General features: G+C 40.1%; 1 long non-coding RNA gene across 1 annotated transcript in view; it reads left to right on the top strand.

Moving 5' to 3' along the window:
- The window catches only part of LOC115071135, a 27,750-nt gene extending 7,399 nt beyond the window's left edge, over nucleotides 1-20,351 (top strand). Inside the window, exons 2-4 of the long non-coding RNA XR_003850247.1 lie at nucleotides 14,171-14,297; nucleotides 17,232-17,386; nucleotides 19,972-20,351. This is a non-coding gene — a long non-coding RNA (uncharacterized LOC115071135). The remainder of the gene's footprint in view (nucleotides 1-14,170; nucleotides 14,298-17,231; nucleotides 17,387-19,971) is intronic.
- Nucleotides 20,352-20,651: the final 300 nt, after the last annotated feature.

Raw genomic sequence — 20,651 nt, 5'->3', positions numbered from 1 at the left:
AAGTCAGCTGTAATCCTAATGAGTTTTCCTTTATATGTGACTTGTTGTTTTCCCTTTTGCAGCTTTCAGTATTGTTTCTTTGTTTTGTTTGTTTAGTGTTTTTAGTATGAGGTACCATGGAGAGCTTCTTTTCTGGTCCTGCCTGTTTGGTGTCCTATATGCTTCTTATATTTGTATGGGCATGTCTTTCTTTAATTTTGGGAAATTTTCTTCCACAATTCTGTTGAAGATGTGGTCCATGCCATTATCTTGGGATTCCTCTCCTTCCTGTATGCCTGTGATTTGTAAGTTTGGTCTTTTTATGGTGTCACACAATTCCTGCATATTCCATTCTTGTGATTTCTTAAATTTTTCATAATCTTTGCTTGAGTGGTCTAGTTTGTCCACTTTATCTTCCAGTCTTGATACTCTGTTTTCCATTTCATTCATCCTATTAGTGAGGCTTTCTCCTGTCGTTTCTCCTTGGTTTGCTGAGTGTTTCACTTCCTTCTTCATTTTAGCCTGAGTGTTCTTCAATATTTCTAACTCTTTTCTGAATGCATTCAGAAGTTTATCCCTATCTTCCTTCAGTTCTTTGATTTCTTTGTGTGTTCTTTAAATTAACTGAATTCTTTCATCATGTTTTAATTGTTCTTTTGAGTTCCATATCCTGTGATATCTCTAGGGGGTTCTCATTGTGCTCCTCTAGAGGACTGTTGGTACTTGGTAGGGATATATTATTCTGGTTTTTCATGTTATTATTTTTTCTCTGAGACTTTGACATGTCGATTTCTTTTGTAGTTTCCGATTCTTGTGTGAGACTCAACCCTTCAAGTTTAGGTCTGCTTCTCTTTGTGAACTTTATGTGTCTTTGTGGTTTACTTTTGGGGCATGAAAGGCTGGTTCCTCTAAGCTTCTGGTTCTCTCTTTTGATTTTATATTGGAGTGGCCAGATTGCTTTTGTCTTCAGGAGTTCCCACTGAGGCCCAAGTCAGATAAGGATCAGATGCTCTCAGGCTTTCTCCTAAGGTCTGGATCCCTCCAGGAAAGATTTTGGCATCAAGAATTTGGGGGTTGGACTGGCCTGCGAGCTTGGCCCAGGAAAGATGCTTGTTCAAGGCAGCTGTGGACGTGCCACCCAGAGATGCAAAGGAAGATGGGGGCGGGAAGTGGTCCCAAGGGCTCCTGGGGACTGCATTGAGGAGCTGGGTTGGCCTGGATGCAAAGGATCAGGAAGAGGAAAGTCAGCCCGTGTCCAGGAAAGAGTCTGGTGGGGGGTCATGCAGGCCCAGTGAAGTAGAGGGAGGGTGAGGGCGGGGCCATGCCCAGAGTGCTCCTGGGATCTGAGAAGGAACTGATTTTGTCTGGATGCCAAGGATCAGGAAGCAGTGGTGGTTCCTCCGGGTGTCTGGGGCACCAGCCTAGGAGGAGAGACTGTTGGGGGAGATGGGAGGGTGAATGAGGCTAGGGGAGTCAAGGCATGCAGGGCACAATCGACTTACCCAGGAGAGAGAGGCCTGAAGGTCGGAGAGCCATGTATAGTTTTTTTTTTTTTTAAGGACTTATTCTATTGCAGAGACACTTGTACATCCATGTTTGCTTTAGGTCGTTTCACAATATCTAAGAGATGAAAGTCACGTAAGTGTTCCTCAACAGAGGCGTGAATAATGAAAATGTGGTACATTTACACAATGGACATCTATTCAGCAGTAAAAAAGATGAAATCATGAAATTTGAAGGTAAGTGGATAGAACTAGAAACTGTTTACTAAGTCAAGTAACACAGACTCAGAAAAACAAACGATGCATGTTCACCCTCATATGTGGATCCTAGCACCAAATCCTTATGAGTATGTATCCAGACATAACTAAAGGAACCAGGATAATGAAAAGGAACCAGAGAGGTAAAGAAAATAAAGAACCTGAAAGAGAAGAATAGTAAGAAACAGGTGTTACTAAGGGAGAAATGGATAAAATGGGTTATTTAAATGGGAAGGGGGGGTGGAGGGTTATACAAGGATAAAGGGAAAGAAAGAGCTCAAGAAAGGTGGGACCATAGGTGACAGGTATTATCAAGGGAGAAATGGGGAAAATGGGGATACTTTAATTGGGGAAACCATGGTGGGAGGGTTAGACAGTAAGAGAGAAAAAGGAGGGGTAAATAATGCCTAGCTAGCTTTAAAAGACCAGAGGGAGCCATATTAGTCCAACAACTTACCAACAAATTATATGTACATTATCTCTACATGAGTCCATGTGTATAGCTGGAGGCTACATGGCAAAAAACAGTGCCAGACAGGAGATACCTTCCTTTGAGTTGTTGGCCAGGGTGGTCCAAGAGACTCCCAAAATTTACTCAGGCTATTGCCACAGCCCTTGACGGCCTCCTAGAACTTGAAGGTAAGACCCTACTGCCAAAGACAGAACATACTTTGGACACAGGATTTGGAGCAATAGAACTGCAACTGACCTGCAGCCACTTCCCCTGAAGGCTAGCTCTCATAGCTTTGGAGAGTGCTAGGAAGGTGCCAAGGGAAAACATCAATGGATGATTCAACACCAGCTTCAAGACCAAATAACCACATCAATGGCCAGCACAGCATATGTCATTGGTACAGTAGTGGCACTCTTATCTTGGGGGCAATCAACAGCTACCTAATTTTACTAAATGCCCACTCAACGAGAGGAAACTCAAGTGTGGTAATGTAAACATAACCTAATACATATGGCTGGAGTGGCAACAGATCTTAGAGAAAACCCCAAGACTGTCACATTGCTAGACTAATGTGATTTCTTATTATGTGCAAACTATGTATTCTTATATTTACAGACAAATAAATATCCCAGTCACCACTCATCAAAAAAGCTCATTTTGTACCAGTCAGAGACTATTACCAAGTACCACAACTAGTCACACATGGACATTGTTTATGAATTGCTTAGGCCTAAGTGACACATCTACAATGCAATGCCTATACCTAAGGCTCATGGAACATAAAACAGGGATTATGATGTAGACACTAATAAATCTCTCAGTTCTCACTAATGAAGCTTCCTCATGCGGTGGAGGGCCAGGAACACAGAAAGTCACAAATAGCCAAAGTGTAGAGATAAAGAGTCTGCTAAATGCTCGTCCTTGGACAGGATCCCTTTATTAAACTTCTCCCACCCAAAGCTCAGGGACTATCACAGAAAAGAGGGCAGAAAGGTTATAAGAGCCAGGGAGCAGATGCATGGCCATATGTAAACAGAGTCATACAAGCCCTGGAAGCCTGCTCATATAATTCTTTGGCAATGGTGTCAGCATATACAAGTCCCATGCAGACTCAGGCAGACAATAACCCAGTATAGAACTGGGAAAATGAACAATAGACCTCAATCTTATCTTAAGAAATGTTGGAAACTGATTGCTGCTGGGCGAGGAAGAGCTTGTCTTCCTGAAACAAAGGATTCTAGAGAAGGTGACTAGACTTAGTGGATGGACTTGCACTGGGGAACGGCTGGAGACACTGATAACCCAGTGGGCCTGACAAGGATGACCAAATATATCGGCTCCAGTGGGGGTTTGGGCAGTGGGAGGGTGCCAGTGGGGATGGGGGTATAAAGATGATTGAAAGTTTTTGAGCTGTTCTGTATGAAATATACAAAAAAATGAATAAAAATTTTTATTAAAAAAGTATATTTTATGAACTAATAAGGAAATATGTTAAATATAAAAACATAAATGCAATATATTTTGCTAATGGCTGTGTTATTTGAGACCTTATGCCTGAAAAGTAAACCTGAACTGAATTGAAAAATTGTTTATAGAACTTCTTTTGCAAACTAAACCCTTTTAGTCATGTTACAGTGAAATCAAGGAACGGAACTTTGTGTTATGCCCCTGGATAGTTCTTGCTCATCAACTCTTTAAATTGTGTGGCTTTAACCTGAGTTCTTGTTGCGATAGATTAGGATGTGTGACACTCCCACCCAAGGGAAGCAGCGGCGAAGGGAACATGCCTCACTGTTAGGCCAATGAACAGATAATAAGCTTGGTGTTTATTTACCAACAATCCATCTGCTGTTGACTGGATGCTGTTTCTAGAGTCATTAACCTTCTTGCTTTGCATGCGGGCAAAACAAAGTGTTCCTAAAGTCAGCAGCAAGGTGTGTAACAGATGTAGAAATTCCTCAAGCCTCACCATCCTGACATTCCCGTGGGTGTGCTCAGTCTTTCTGGATCTGAGGGATTTTTCAGGAACTTTTGAGGGCTGAGCTTTCTGAATGTACACAGCAAGGTGGATGTGCCAGGCAATAAACACCCCTCCGTCCTCTATAGTCTCCATTCCACAAATAGTATCTCATCGGAGTGCTTAGCACCCTAGCCCCCTTAGTCCCTTAGTGACTCTTTTCTAAAATTCGGGAGTATTTCCTTTTATCAATGCTGCTCATAATCTGTTCTGTCAGGCACAAAATTTTTCATGTTCACATTAGAGGGCATCACTACCTTTGGCTAGATAGCGAGATACACGTCCTTGTGGTATTACCTCTGTTCTACATCCTCTTATCATTACTTGTAAGTTCTCCGTGGTATGTCTATCTTCAGGCTCCTGAATGCATCCTTTTAGCTTCCATTTCTAATTCAAAGCTAACTTTGAACTCTGCCTTTCAAGGGAATTGTTGTTTTACATTGCTGGGTTTCACAAAGTGTCACCTAGAGTCATAAATATCATGTGGTACCAGGGATACATCAGGTGCTCAGTCACTTTTTATTCTTTCTCTTTATTCAAATAATATATACTGAGGATATCTATTGTTAATAAAATTTTAAAATAAAACCATGAATTCTGGTAGTTCTAGCAAGCTGGGATCAGCTGTCTGTCCCTAAAATGTATACTAAATTGACTAGTGAAGAGCAGAGAAAAGAAATTTATTCAGTGTGGCCACATTGCAGAGGAACCACACTGCAAAGAGGAGTCCAGTGACCCCAAGTTTATCTTCAGGGTACAGACATGAAGATGGTGACAGCAAGATCCAAGAAACCAGAGCTTCTAGAATTAACAGAGTTTTAGGGCAAGAGCCTTAGCTCTGGGAGCCCAAAACAAAGTCTTTTCCACCTGTCCAAACGAGCCAATTAAAGAGATAAGTCATGATGAAAAGCAGAAAAAGGAGATTTAATCAATGTGGTACATTGGGAAGAACAACAGACAAAAAGAAGGATTCAGTGACCCTGGGTCCTTTGGATAAGTCTTCCAGCCTACTGCTACTGACCTGGGCTTTAGGCTTAAACAGGAAGAATTGCTACAGAGGATGAGAGGTCTGCGTGACTCCACAGTTCTGGTCAATAGAAGAACTGCCTGATCCTTGTCTTATTTCTGGCTCGTCAAAGTGTTCTGAAGAAGTCCTTGTTGCCTGAGGTGTCCAATCTGGTCCCCATAACATGGTTGCTCTTGTTTTAGGGTGCAGCCTCATCATAGACCCGAGTCCCCACCTGGGCATGGTCTGTCCTGTTAGACCTTGTTCCTGGAACCCAGTGTGACTTCTGGTTTGGGGCAATGACTCTTTACCTTTATGCCTTCAGCCTCAAAGGGAAACAAAATAGGTTCAGTATCACTGGTATGTAGATAGGCATTCCTTGAGTGATAACACTCCTATGCAGAGTCAAGGATACCAAACATAATGGAGATGGATGCAAAATGAAGTTCGAGCTGGCTGGCTTCCATCCTACTTTTAGTTATTTTCTAGGTCCAAGTGAAGAGTACATGCTTTTTCATGAAAGCAGTTTCTAAGTACCTGTTATGCTAGTGGAAAGTCCTACCTCCATCACTTCCCAGCTGAATAAACTTGGGAAGCCAGATAAGCATGTTACTTTTACATTTCCTTATTGATAATAATGGTTTCTAACTAATAACATTGTGAGGATTAAATAAAGCCAATTACGTACAATGCTTACAAGAGCACCCAGTTCAGAGCAAGTGCTCCGTGTGTGTGCATGCATGCCTCTCTCTCTGTGCATACAAATTTGAAGAATTACTATAGACTCTCCACTGCTGTTTTCTCCTGAGAATAACAGAGTGCCTCCTCTTACATTGCTTTATTCTTTAAAGCTTTTGTTCAGGATTTTTGGAAGTGTTTTTCTTATTGTTTCTCATTTTTCCCTTTTTTATAAGTAGTTGGAAAATTCTTTCAAATTATATATATAATATATATATTCATAGAAATTGTCTAAGCTTTCTACCTACATCACTCAACTATACGCTCTCCCAATTTATATCCAGATTCCCTGGGTGCTGTGCAGCCCACAGATTCCTGAACTCCAGCCCAGTCCAGCTAAAACAGATCTCTGGATAGTTGGGCTCAAAGATCTGAATTCTATAAGGAGCCCCACCCACCTGCCTCTCTTCTCTCCAGGATGGTTATTTGCATTGACTCAGGAATGGGTCTTAGTACCTACCTCCATTCACTCAGTTCCCTGCATGCCCCTAGTTCTGCTGTTTTATGGGATGAGTACAATATAGGGAAGAGGGACAGAAGGTGCTGTGCCATTGTTTGCTTCTGGAAGGACAACCCAGTCCAGGCCTTACTGTGATCACCATGCCCTACGGTTCTAAAGTGAGTTGTAAAGTGAATAACTGGACTCAAGTAGACCTCTCTGGGGCTTGGAAGGTTCTGTTACTGGGACATCAAAAAATAGAAGTTCTTGTTGCCATAAAGAGTGTTCACATACTTTGTGCTCCACCAACTGATCCCTCTCCCTATCCTAATGATTGACAACTAGTGTTCTTTTAATGATCTATAGTTTTGACATTCCCAGGATATCATATATTTGGACACACGCACATAGTATATAGCATTTGTGATTGAATTTTTTCACTTAATATATATTTAAAATTCTTCTGTGTCTCACCATGACTTAATAGATACCTTATTTCTTTTTCACCCATGACTAATATTCCATTGCCTGGATATGCCACAGTTTATCCATTTGTTTCTAGCATTTCAGGTCAAAAGCCCAGGCTCTAGGAGTTCTAATAGATCTAATAGTAATATTCCATTGCCTGGATATGCCACAGTTTATCCATTTGTTTCTAGCATTTCAGGTCAAAAGCCCAGGCTCTAGGAGTTCTAATAGATCTGACACCTTCTTCTGGTCTCCATGGTCTTTTCATGACATGGATGCACTTACACACATACAGGTAAAACACTCATGTACCTAAAATAAAAATAAACTTAAAAATTTTTTTAAAATTGAAAATTTGTCTGGTGGAGCCAGACAAATATTTAATAAATGTGGGCACACTGAGGTGAATATAGATAAGGGGGTTCAGGGACTCTAAGCCCTTCTTTAAGGTATTGAACTGAGTTTTAGGTTTCAGTAGAGAAGAACTGGACTAGGAGGCAAGAGATGTGTGTAATTAGCCTTGGGAAAGTGAGGCACAATTGACCATTATCTCAGCTCAGTGTTCTGCACTGTGGTTTTGCACAAGTCCTTGCTGCTTGACAGAATAAACCGATTTCCATGAATAACTGCTTGTTTGAGGGTGATCTTATGAAGAGAAAATCTGCCTGCAAGGCTCAGCTGTTTGTAGAATTCCAGGTGACTGAAGGCTTAGGACAATGGCTAGAGGTTTTCAGACTGAAATGGAAAAAATAACTCCATTTTGTTCTAGCTGACTTGCTTTACCCTGTGTTTTTGCCCAGCCATTCCCACTGTAGCCAGTTAGGTAGAACATCTCATGTAGGCAGTTTCAGGGAGTACATTGTTTCTACAATCCTGGGAAACTTACAAGTAGCTAGATAGCTGTTCAGGTAGCAGTCGTCCACCCAGCCTAACTGAAACTTTTTGTTAACTGAAAAACCTCTTAGTTAACTGACCAGCTCCTGGTCTGGTGTAACTATGGTGATGTAATGTAACCATGGTTATTGGGTTCGCCTCTGGCATGATGTAGTTGTGGTTTTAAGCTTTATAAACCCTGCCCGATTTTTCCTTGGGTTTGGGAGTTTTGGGGGGAGTTAGCCCCGTCTCCGACTACTGGCTAATAAAGTACTCCTGATTTGACCCAAAACTATGTGGCATTTCTAGCTCAGTATTACAAGACTCCCTTTGGAAATACAGAATACTACAGTGTAAAATCCAACAGAAAGATGCCTCTTATTCTTATCTTTGTGCCTTCATCTTTGAAGGAGGATGAGCTAGGTTGGGTTTTACTAGTTTTTAAATAGAAACCCCTTGACTAACTTCCCTAATTACAGAGTTAAGCAGGTATTGGTATGAAAAGCAAGTAAACAAACCAAAAAACCAACACCCCACTCCCAAACCTAAAAATAACCCAACTCTCACCTCAAAGAAGATAAGAGTTCATTCTGAAGGCAGATATGAATGACCATGGTGAGGTAACACAGATCTAGAGTACTCCAAATTCCACATTTTGACATGGTAACAATTTGATGATGTTTTTGTAGTAACAGAATAAAGTAATAAATCAAGGCACTTTTCAAATACATTCATGGAAACATAAGGTAGGTTGATTACACGGGTCAGGGTAAATCTCAGCTATAGGCCTCAGATCCTGTTTGATGAACTCTCACCTAGGTGGAGCCTAGGGTTTTGTTAAATTAATATATTTGAAGAGATTTTATCTGTCAGTCACAGGATGTTAGGTCAGACAGAGCTGGGCAAGGTCCTTTCAATCTACCCTTCAATTTCCAACATCTTTTCTCTCCTCAGAATCCTGTGACTAAAGAGAAGTTCCACCTAAAACTTTTTTAAGTTCCCAATGTTAGAATCCAGCCCAGACTGGTGCTCAGGCCACAGTGCTTTGCAGCTTCTTCCCCTCTCCCTAGTATCATAAACACTAGCAGTCACCTTGCCAAGAGCTTGCCAGTGACTATAACTTCCTTTCAGATTCCACAGGTGCCTGGATTTCTCAAGTGATGTTTCTAGACTCAAGTGAGGTTTCTGGCATATCAAAGGGCTCCCCACCTATTCCCTGCCATCTGCTGGGGAATCAGAGACAGGCTGCAGGCAGACTCTTGCTGTGAAATCTTGCTTGTTCCTAAGAGACCTGTAAGTCTCCACTCCTGCCTCTGGTACCTTAACTCCTTAGGGTTCCCACTGTTAGGTTCCCGGCAGGCTCCTAAAATGGTGGGTTCTAATTTAGCCCTAGGCAAGTCCCTCTGCTCACTTGGGAAACCAACCAATCCTGAGCTAGACTGCCCAGCCTACCCGTCGTAGATAGTTACCCAATCACCTGATTGCCTTTGTAGGTGTCTGACTTCTCCTGGCTGCTGTTTCTCTACTGCTGTTTCCCTGATCGCCAAGAGGCAGCCCAGTGATCTGTTTGCTGGCAAATAAACTGCTGCCCACTCCCCCGATGGAGTTGCCTGGTCGGCGGTCTTTGCCATGTCCTCTTCCATCCACCATGCTGTTGCCTATCTGTCTGTTTACCCATGACACTAATAATTCTAATAAACTTCTTATCCCCAACAATCTCAGTGTCCTTCTTAAGCTCCACACCCAAGACCTTTCATCCACCCAGCCAGCCTGTAGCCCACTGTTCCTCTCTCATAGATGCCCTTACACGCCCATGTTTTCCCCGACAGAGATCTGAGGAGCTAGCCCCTCTATTTTTCCCTAGGGCTGCCTTTGGATCAACCTCATTCCTTCCCATCCACGCTTATCTCCTGAATCTTTTGAAGCGGGTAGACGTCCATACTTTTCATTCTGGTAATACAGTGTTGTCTTATTTGTTTGTTGTACCAGGAAAAATAAGCTGAAGGGTCAGGGGTAAAAGTTTTTGCCAGGTCAGAATCGAGACAAAAATTCTAATAAAGAATATATGCGGTAGGGGAAACAGAAACATGGAGACAAAGTATTAGAGAGAACTGCGCCCCTGAGAGTGAATGGGTGTCTTTTCACAAGTTACTGAGACTTATCTCATGGGTCGTTTGTGGGTTCTCATGAGGATAGGGAAGACGTGGGCATCTCACTAGCCTGTTAAATAGTAAAATTATAGCATCATTTGTCCTTCCTGAGACTGATCATTTGGGGTGAGGAGTTAGGCTTTAATTATTTATATTGTACCAGTCACTGTCCAAGTCTGATTGTTAAAGCATGGGGAATTTTGCCTTTGTTTTTGGTCTTTTGGTCTCTATACTGTTATTTTAATATTTGAAGTTTTTTAAAATCTCTTTACTGTCTTCATTATCCATTCTTGATTTTTTTTCACCAGATAAAAGCATATTAATCATAGTTTTTTATATTCCTTTTCTGATAATTCAAAAATCTGTATCCTAACTATTAACTGAGTCTGCTGGGCACATTCGTGTTTTTCTACAGTGTCAGAATTTATTGACTATCAATAAATGCACAAGCTACATTGATTTCATTGGTTGCAATTTACCAGCTAATCACTCTTTGTCTTTATAGTGTGGCTGTTGGTATTCACAAGTTCTTTTAGTCCAACATTAATTACTGATATTAGCTCTCAGATCACACATTACATTTCACACAGTGATTCATGGGTATGTGTGGTACAGAATTGCTACAAAATGGTTGAAGAGCTCTTACAGTGTTAGAGAGGGCTTATTGAAGGCAGAGGCAGAGAGTGGATACAATCGGAGAAAGTCACTGCAGGTGATTAACAAACAGGTGGTATTAACAAAGGCAGTTGGAAAACTGTGGATGCATGGAGAACCAGGCTTAGTCAAGTCTGACAGGTCAGGTGCAGGGCCAGATCCCAAATAATGGCAATTCAAATGCACCACGTGTCACTTAAGCAGTGGGGACCATGCTGAACTGAAGCTTGTCACCCTATGACACATGGCACTGGATGATCAGGTGACAGGCTGGTGAGTGCTGCCGCTCCGCATTGTCACATATTCCTCCTTTTATGTGACCCAGGTGAGAGGGTTGCATCTTCCTTGGTTTGGTGTGTGCAAAGAATTCACTGGCTTTTTTTTTTTCTCATATGATTTGATATACCCATGGTCTTGTTTATTTCAGTAAGTTCATAGGAGGTACCTTTAGATTTATATGAATATTTTTTATCAGTCTGTGATGATTTGTGTGAACAGGTGGTGGTGTTGACATGTACAGATAAGATACAGAGTCATTCTGCCTCGTTATTTGTATTCAAAATGGATCCAACTGCTGTGTTGTAAAACGAAGTCAGTCAGGGCAAGGCACCATGTACAAGACACCATTCTCTACAATACGAAGAAGTAACAGAGTAGGGCACAGACTTATCTCCTTTCTGACCAGGGATCTGGTTACTGTTTCATTTCTTTTTTCTATATGTGTGCATATATGCATATATATGTATGCACATGCATATGGAGACCAAAGATTGGGCTAGGTGTTTTCTCCATCTGTTTTCCACCTTACTTTTGGAGACAGGGTCTCTTATTGAACCTGGAGCTTGCAAACTTGGCTAGACTGGCTGGCCAGTAAGGCCCAGGGTACCTCCTGTCACCATCTTCCCAGTGCTGCCCCACTTGGCTATTTACCTGGGTGCAGAAGATCTGAACTCAGGTCCTCATGCTTGTGCAGCAAGCACTTTACCGACTGAGCCATTTCCTCAGCCCTTGATTGATCTTTTCAGACATTTCTTTTCCCCGATGGCTTTTTAGGGTATCTTTTCTTTCTTGAAATCCAGACAGGCCTTTCCTCTGAGGTTTGATGTTAATGTGGTGGAAAGATGGGCTGTGTTTATTTACTGTTATTCTTAAGTATCAGAAACTTCCGTTTTCTCTAGTGTCCTTTTTTGTTATGTCCTCTGCTTTCTTTGATTTTCTGAAACACCTCTAATACAGTATGCATCAGGCAGCTTTGTAGTTGAGATTCACTGATGTTACTGAGGGATGTGGTAAGGAATGAAGGGAGGTGATGTGTTCTAAATTTTGTAAGTTCTGTGTTGTAGTGAGCCTGTGACCTGCTCTGTGAACTTCACAAGGGTTGGTCAATTTTTTTTCTCCTGACACAAGACAGGAACACTAGAAAATGCTAGAATTGGGCCATTTCCCTTCCTACTTGTCAGATAAAGCTTTGATACTTTTTCTTCTCCCACAAGGGCTTATTTTTGTGATGGAGAATGCTCCAGGAGTTTTAAAAGGTTGTCTGCCATTGAATTCTTCTTGACTCTTTAGCATGGTAACTTTCAGCATGCTAATGTTTCTAGAGAAGAAACCCATTGAAAACTGAGGTCCTGTGAGACTAGAGCCACACAGAGAGCAGCCCACTCTCACACTGGTCTCCATTCTGCTTCTGGAAACTCACCAGTCACTGAAGATACGATACTCAGGGTTCCGTAGGCTTTTATACCTGGCAGGCGGATGGGACAGTATTCAGATTTGGGGGTGACAGTAGTCCTACAATCTCAGTTCCTTGAAGATCTAAGAGTGATGACTTCTGTGCTCTTTACATGTTGGAACTGAAACCAGGACTCGAATGTTTTATATGCCTGCAGCATTTTCATTTTGCTGATATTTATTTTGTACACCTGGATGCTGCAACAAACCCAAACTGGAACAGGGACTGTCACCTTTTCTGTTAAGTATTTTTTTTTTTAATTTACTGCTAATGAAATAAAACTAAGAAGCAAACTGAACACTCTTTCCATGTGAACTAACCATCACTGCTCAGATGAGAGTGTGCCACAATGAGCAGTTATTATAACTCCAAAGTGCTACCGTGAAAGGATTCATGACCTACCGGCATACTCTTTTTATTTGGGGAAGTTTTTCCCTACCCACTCTTCATCACTGCTCCCAAGTTTGGCACTATCACATTGTTTTGTTTAGACTTCCTCAATGCCATGGGTATCTTTTCTATCTGAGTGAAAGTGGAGAAATTCAGGAGTTATATCTCTGCTCCTTTTCTTTATGTACATACTTTTCATTTATGATATATGGATTACCTTCACTGATTTCCTTTTGATACAATTATTTTAAAGATTATGGACTAAGTATGGCTATCGTCACGAAAATATATTTAAAGAAAGAGAAATGATAAAAGGAGATTATAAGTATCACGAGAAGAACTTAGGTATTATATATTTGATTTGAAAATTATTTTGAGAATCATGATTAAATTATCATGGTACCACAGTGTTAATCATTCTGATTCACTTAACTACTCATGTGTGCAAGTTTTCAGACTTAAAAAATTCTATTATCATCCCTGCTAAGCCTCCTGAGTATAGTGTGTGAATGCTCTGTGATCATAAACTCCATTGTAACTGTGAGGAAACAAAACTCTTCCATTAGCTGAAAGGAGAAGCAGGAGGAATAATAATGTTTCCCAACTTCCCTGCATAAGGAAAGTCTTGGTGATGACTGGTATCTATTAAGGGAGAAAGGGACAAGCTAGTGGCGGAGGGAAAGAATGATGACTTATTCAGTTCATTACCTCCATTGTGGGAATAGAAAGCTAATGAAACTGAATGAATGGGGGCACTGTTCAAGCCAGTGTCGGGACTGAATATTAACGTCTTTTATATGACTTGTGAAAACCAAATAGCATAAAAATTGAAGCTTTCAAGCTTTTACATGCATGCCTCCGCTAATGAGTCCAATTTGTTCCTTTGGGCCTTAGCAAGTTCCAGATTTACATTCTTAAACAGAAGGTATTAAAACTCTTTCCTTCCTTTTTAATTGCCATAAATCTCTCTAATGGCAGCCTAGGCTTCCTTTGAGAAGAAAACCATTTTTTGAGGAGAAATATCTTCTCAACTGGGCAATTCAGCCTTTAAGTTGCATTTTAGCTTGATGGTGTCAAGTACCCAAGGTCATCTTGCCTTTCTGTTTTGCCCTGATAACAAAGACAGTCAGGGGCCCCACAAGGTATAGTGACCGCTAGCTTTGAGGCGATTATTTCCATTGCTGTGAACCCATGTTACCAGCTGAATCCAGTTTCACACCCTACCACTTTTCCAAAGAAAACTGGGAGATGAAAATTGGTAAAGGCAAGGGAGTTCATCACAGTTTGGCCAAAGTGAAGAGATCTCTAAATTTTATTTTTCCTTTTTCCGTAGCAATGTTACAATATACAGACAAAATGAAATACAAGCCAAGAAAGTAGATCTTGATGAAAGAATTTATTGGGCCTTTTTGGGGAGCACGGGGCTCTCTCAACCGTCCAGCGTTATATGTTTCCAGCATGGAATTCCTGACACACTATTACAATTTCCCCTCTTTCTTGTCCAATCCAGAATCCTGAAGAATTTGGGGTATTATGCTATTGCTGAACTGGTATGAAAATTTCTAAGCTATGCCTGTGTTGGAGAGAAATATCACAAGAATGCTATCAGGAGCCACAGGAGCCAAAGCTAGTGTCAGGTAACCTTAGAGAACTTTTTCTTTATAAGCACTCAGCTTTAGCTGCTTCTGGAAGGCTGGCACAATTTTTGTTGGTCTCTCTGCAGTCCAGGGTGGCCTTAACTCAAGCTCCTCCAGCCTCATGTGCCGACATGCCTGCCATGACTGCATCTTAGTTCTGACAGTTTTTTCCTTTGTCTCTGTGCAGGTTTTGAAGACATCATTGTTCAGTTATCCCATGGTTTGGTCTTAAATGTTGCCATTGCTGGGATGAGACATTTTCCTGATATTGGCCCATGTTCAGAAGGAAGTGGCAGGCAGAGTCAGTGCCAACAGATTTAAACTATTGGGAAGTTTATTTGAAGTTATTGGGAAGGCTTCTTAGCTGATTTACCTAGAGCAAATTTACAATTTGTAGAATATTGAGTCTTAGAAATGGAAAATTCTCATTATTTCCATGACTGACAGAGCTCTGAGTCCACATCCATTCATGGCTTTCCTTTGCTATGTCACAGGGAGGAAGAATCATCCATCAGCTTATAATTACATATTATAACAATGAACACATAGATATTTAAATTAAATGTAGATTTCATTCCCAATGGGACAAACATAAAATAAGTTAAATTTAACAGTTTATTTTGAACTTTTATGGTGTACAAAACACTTAGTAAAGAAATCGAAGATATAAGTAAACATGTTCAGTGATTGAAAAATTCAACTCAGTAAAAATATTAGTTCTCTTTAATTAATGGGCAGAATTTGCAAGTCCTATAGAAATCCCAGCAAAATTATTTTAGTTACATATAAGATTATGCTAAAACACACGTGGAAAACTATGGATACTAAGCTTAAACAATTTGACAAAAGAAATACAGTAGGAAGAGTCAATCTATATGACTTCAAGAGTTATTGTATTGCTATGTGCTCAATAAAATGTGTACAAGACATTTTATGCAGTAATAACTATGAGCATGTGGTGTTGGCAGAGGAATAGACACATGTACCAGGGAACTGACGAAGGAACCTAGAGTAGACACAAATACATCCAACTGATTCTTGTCAAAGGTGGCAGAGCAATTGCATGGAGTGAGGGCAGCCTTTCAACAAATGGTCCTGGAGCAAGGGGACAGCCAGAGGCAGAAACAGACAACCTGGAATGTTTTTTGCATTATATAGAAGAATTAACCTAAAGTATTTAATTATATAAATCTACATTTTAAAACAGTAAAACTAAGAAGATAAAAAAACCTTGGAAAATCTTTTTACCAAGAGAATTTTTCAAAAAATTAAATTTAATACATTATAATTGACCAAAATTAAAGATTTATGCTCTCCCAAAGACCCTTTACAAGATGAATGGACAGGTGGAAGATGAGAAAACCTTTGCAAACCACATCAAAGGACCAATATCCACAATGTAAAACAAAATGAAACAAGTCAATTAGAAAATGGGAAAAACACTGAAGAGATGGTTTATGAAAAAAGGATATATCTATGAAGATACACAATGGAAAGGTGCCCAGTGTTGTCACCGGTGATGGAAAAGTAACCAAGAATAGTGCCCACATAGGCACCAAAATAATTAAAATCAAAGAGTGACTGCACTGAATGCTGATGAGGGCACAGAGAGAACTCTTCATGGTGTTCATGTGCAGTAACAGCTGTTCTGGATCTGACATTAGGTTCTTAAAAAAGTAACATCAAACCCCCATATGACCCAACAATTACATACCTGAGCATCTATTCCCAGATAAGTGAAAATTTAACATCACAGAAAAATAAGGTCTAATTGGAGCTCATTTGTACTGGTCCATGATGATCCAGATGTCCTTTAGCTGACAAATATCTAATAAGTCATGGTTCACATGGAATGCTACTTAGCAATAAACATGAACAAGCTACTGATTCATACAAAGCCCAGATGAATCTCTATGGTATTGGGATGAGTAAAAAATTCACCCCTGACTATTCACATATAAATTATTTCATTAGTGTGGCATTCTTTTATAATACCATCTCTATTGAAATGTGATTCATAAGTCATGCCATTCATCCATTTAAAGTATACAATTCAATGGTTTTAGTATATTTACAGAGTTGTGTAAACATCACCAAAATTTAGGTTGAAAATAACCTTTTAAAATAAACTTCAGGTTTAAAAAACTTTCACCTACTGGCATTCAGTTCCATTTCCATTTGTCCTTTCTCCTATACTCAGGAGAAAGAGAATCTATTTTCTGTCCCAGTAGATTTAATTATCTCATACACATCACACAAATTAAATCATATTATGTTTTTTTCCAAGGGGGTGGCTGGCTCTTTTTTACTCTGTGTAGTATTTTCAAGTTTTATTAATATTGTACCATTAATTTTTATCATTGAATATCATTTCACGATATGAATATACCATATACTGTTCATCCAATCATCAGTTGATAGACACTTAGATTGTGTCTATGTATTTGAATATTAGGAGGAGGTACCATAAACATTTGGGTGCAGGTTTTTGTGTGGACATGTTTTTATTCCCCTTGATTATATACCCCAAGAAGTGGAATTACTTGGTCACATGTTAATTCTGTTTTGCTCTTTGATAAACTGCCGTGCTGTTTTCCAAAGTAGCCATACTGAAATTGGAAAACTGCAGATCTTTGAAAATAATGGAGACTTTCTGATCCCACGTGGGCTTAACTTGGGGGCTAGGATACAAGACTTTTATACTCACCAAGCCCCACCCTCAAGTCAGTGACTCTGGGTCTCTTGTCTCATGAATTTGAAGAATGAATTTCACAGACAGTAAAGAGTGAATTTAACAAGGAGTTTGATTAAATAGAGAAAGACTAATGCAGGAGGATTCATTGTAGAAAGAAAGCAAATAGAGCTCCATTATGGAAAGGGTCCCAGAGGGTTGCCATTGAGCTATTTGTCTAGAGGATTTTTTTTTTTCCACAGGCTTCAAGGCAGAAATTGAACAATGATTGATGTAACTTCTACTGAGATTGGCTCATCCTCTGGACACATCATGGGCTCAGCCATGTTTGTTCTCGATATGTCCTGTTGGCTCAAGCAGGGAGATGATCACGTCTGTTCATGTATTGTTCATCCAGGTAAGCGAGTGTTCATGCACTGAAGCCCCCATCTTTTATTTGAATTGTTGACCTTGGCTGGTTCAACAATTCAAGTAAACAGCCCAACTATAGCAGTTTTTAAAAAAATATTTTAAACTATGTGTATGTATATGGACTTATGCAGGTGTCTGTGGAAGCTTGAGGGGTCTGATGCTCCTTGGAGCTGGAGTTATAGGTGGTTGTGAGCCACCCAACATGGGTGCTGGGAACTGAACCCCAGTCCTCTGTGGTCATGCTCCTAACCTCTTAGCTATCTTTCCAACCTGCAAATCATCTACCTTGCGGGAGCTGTTGGTCTCTGACTTTAGTGGGGTCTTCTTGCCATTAATTAAATTAGCTCTAGGTTTTTAAGAAGCCATTCTCACCCACGGTTAAGAACCCATGAAAGGGCAACAATGTCTTGTATGTGTTTCTCAGCAGGGTCTTTGTGACAGCCTGCAGAGACTGGCTTTCTGGGAATCAGCTTGGCTATCACATAAGCCCTCTTATTTAACTTCCTCAGTGTTCAGAACTTTCCATTTTAACCTTAACATTCTGTTTAACCCTAACAACTATTTTTACTATAACAACAATATTTTGTAATCATACAAACAATGTGATATGGGCTTGATTTCTTCTTTTTCTTACCTATATTTTTTATAATTATTATTTTTATTTTATGTGTATGAGTGTTTTTTCCTGCATGTATGTAAACATGTCTGCAATGCCCACAGAAGCCAGAACAAGGTGTCAAATCCCCTGGAGCTGAAGTAACTGACTGTTGTTAGCCACTATATGGGTGCTGGGAATTAAAGCCAGGTCCTCTGGAAGGACAACGAACGTTCTTAACCGCTGAGCCACCTCTCCAGCCCCTACCTACACATTTTATTATTTTATTTTTCTTTAAAAAATTTTAAAAACTTCTTTATTTTTATTTTATGTGTATGAGTGTAATGCCTATATGTATATAAATGCACACCACATGTGTGCAATGACCTTGGAGGCCAGAACAGAGTGTCGGATTCCCTGGAGCTGCCATGTGGGTGCTCAGACTCAAACCTGGGTCTTCTACAAGAACAGCCAGCGTCCTTAACCACTGAGCCATCTCTCCAGTCTCATTTTATTTTTCTTATTGTAAACCTAGTGTACATGAAGAGGATCTCACTGTGATTTCAATGCAGATTTAACTGGTGGTTCATAACAGCAAGCAAATAATTGTTTTCTGTTCTTGTTTTTTTTTTTTTTATTTTTTTGAGACAGGGTCTCCCTGGAGCTCCTAGTTTGGAGCTCACTTTGTAGACCAGGCTGGACTTGAACTCACAGAGCTCTGCCTGCCTCTGCCAACCTCCCAAGTTCTAGGACTAAAGGCGTGCACCACCATGCCTGGAGTGACAATTGATCATTTGTAAACTTGGAGAAATGTTTATTAAATGTTTTTGTTCAGTTTATTGGATCATTTATCTCTTTATTACTGGGTTTGTATTTCCTAAATACCAGAATCAAATTAGCAACTACCTGATTTGCATATGATTTCTTCTATTTGTGGGATTCTACTTTTGCTTTCTTTATGTTATGATTTGAGGCATACAAATAATTAATTTTATGAAGTCCCCCTCACATGTGTTAACTTTGATGAAGTCTATCTTATCTGTGTTATCCTTTGTTTCTTTTTGGCTCATAGCTAATCAAGCAAGGTCAATGTGGTGTTAGGAAGGGATCAAAATTTATCATTTTGCACATGCACATCTTGTTATTCTGTTTTCTTTTGCTGAAAAGACTATTCTTCCTCCACTGAATTACTTAGGCATCCTTGTCAAAAAATGATACAGCATTTGGGAAATGACATCATGACTGACATGGAAACATTAGTGGTTGTCAGGGTTTACAGTGGGGTTAGAGACAGGCAGTTGATATTGTTCTTGAGTGGCAACAACATGAATGGTGTGTTGATGGTGATGGAACTGTTCCGTGTCTTGACTTTATCGATGTTGTATTTCCTGGTTGTGATATTATACTTTAGTTTTGCAAGTTGCTATCCTTGGAGCTATAAGCCAATGAGTAAGAGGACATAGGGTCTCTCTGTATTGAATGTAAAATTATCTTAAAGTAAAAGAGATTAGTTAGAAGACATGGACAAATCTCAAAAGTGGCCACCAGGAGTAGTTCAGAGTGAGTTAGTCATGGACAGACTGATAGAGCTACTAGCTTTCCTTCAGAACCTCATGTAGCCACTCAAGGGAGGGACTGTCACCTCCAGATGTGATCCTCCTGGTCTTCTGCTTCCTATCTCTCTTTGATGTAATTGAAGAGCTGTGCTTGGAAGAGGTAGAAGCAGTTCAAAATCAAAACACAACTTCCTACTACTTAATGAACAAAGGCAGATGGACAGGCTCTTTAAAATATTTATGGGATTTTAAATTTTAAATAAAAGGAATGGGTTTTAAGCACACAAACTGGACAATTTAAATAATACAACTAAACATTATGAATTGTATGGCTATGATCATATTATGGATGTCTGCTAACCAGGTAAGTAATGACATACTAATAAACTGCCCCTTATTTTCTTATCTTCATGCACACAGAATAAAGCATCTTTCAACTCTCATCAGAGAAGCTTCTTTTTGCAGAAGATGGAGACTAATAGAGGAACTCACAACCAGTCAACATGCAGAGATCAAGAGATTGTAGTGTGCTAAGCTCTGAATGGGACACCTGTATCACAATTCCTTTCCTCCAAGACTCAGGGATCATAATGAAAAGTGGGGGGATTGTAAGAGCCAAAGGGAGTAGATGTATGCAGAGAAACAGTATTTGACAGACATGACAGTATAGTTGCAGGCGTGGATTCACAGTGTTTGGGACTGCATGCACAAGACTTGCACAAGATCAAGTCATCCAAAATCCAAGCATGAATCAGGGAGGGGCTTATGAAGTTCCACCCTTATCTGAGGGACTATTGGCAATTGATGACTCCATGGGGAAGCAGAGTCAATTTTCTTCAGGGATCTGGGCCCTCAGAGGCTACCCATGCTCCAGGAGATGGTCCCACACCCATGGACATACTCCTTTCTATGTTTTTCTCATTTTGTGAATTTAGTTTTCTTTTCACATTTATTTCCTTTACAGTTAACTTTTCCTTTTACTTTGGCAGGGAAGGAGGTAGGGGTGGGAGGTGGGGTTGGGGTTATTGTAGGGAGCATTCACTTGGACTTTAGGGCTGCCTGAACTTTGAGAACAGAATGGGTATGTGTAAAGACTTTTA

Source organism: Nannospalax galili, unplaced genomic scaffold (assembly GCF_000622305.1).
Source record: "Nannospalax galili isolate Female #2095 unplaced genomic scaffold, S.galili_v1.0 scaffold397, whole genome shotgun sequence".
Taxonomy (NCBI): Eukaryota; Metazoa; Chordata; class Mammalia; order Rodentia; family Spalacidae; genus Nannospalax; species Nannospalax galili.
This window is presented reverse-complemented; position numbering and strand designations above follow the sequence as displayed.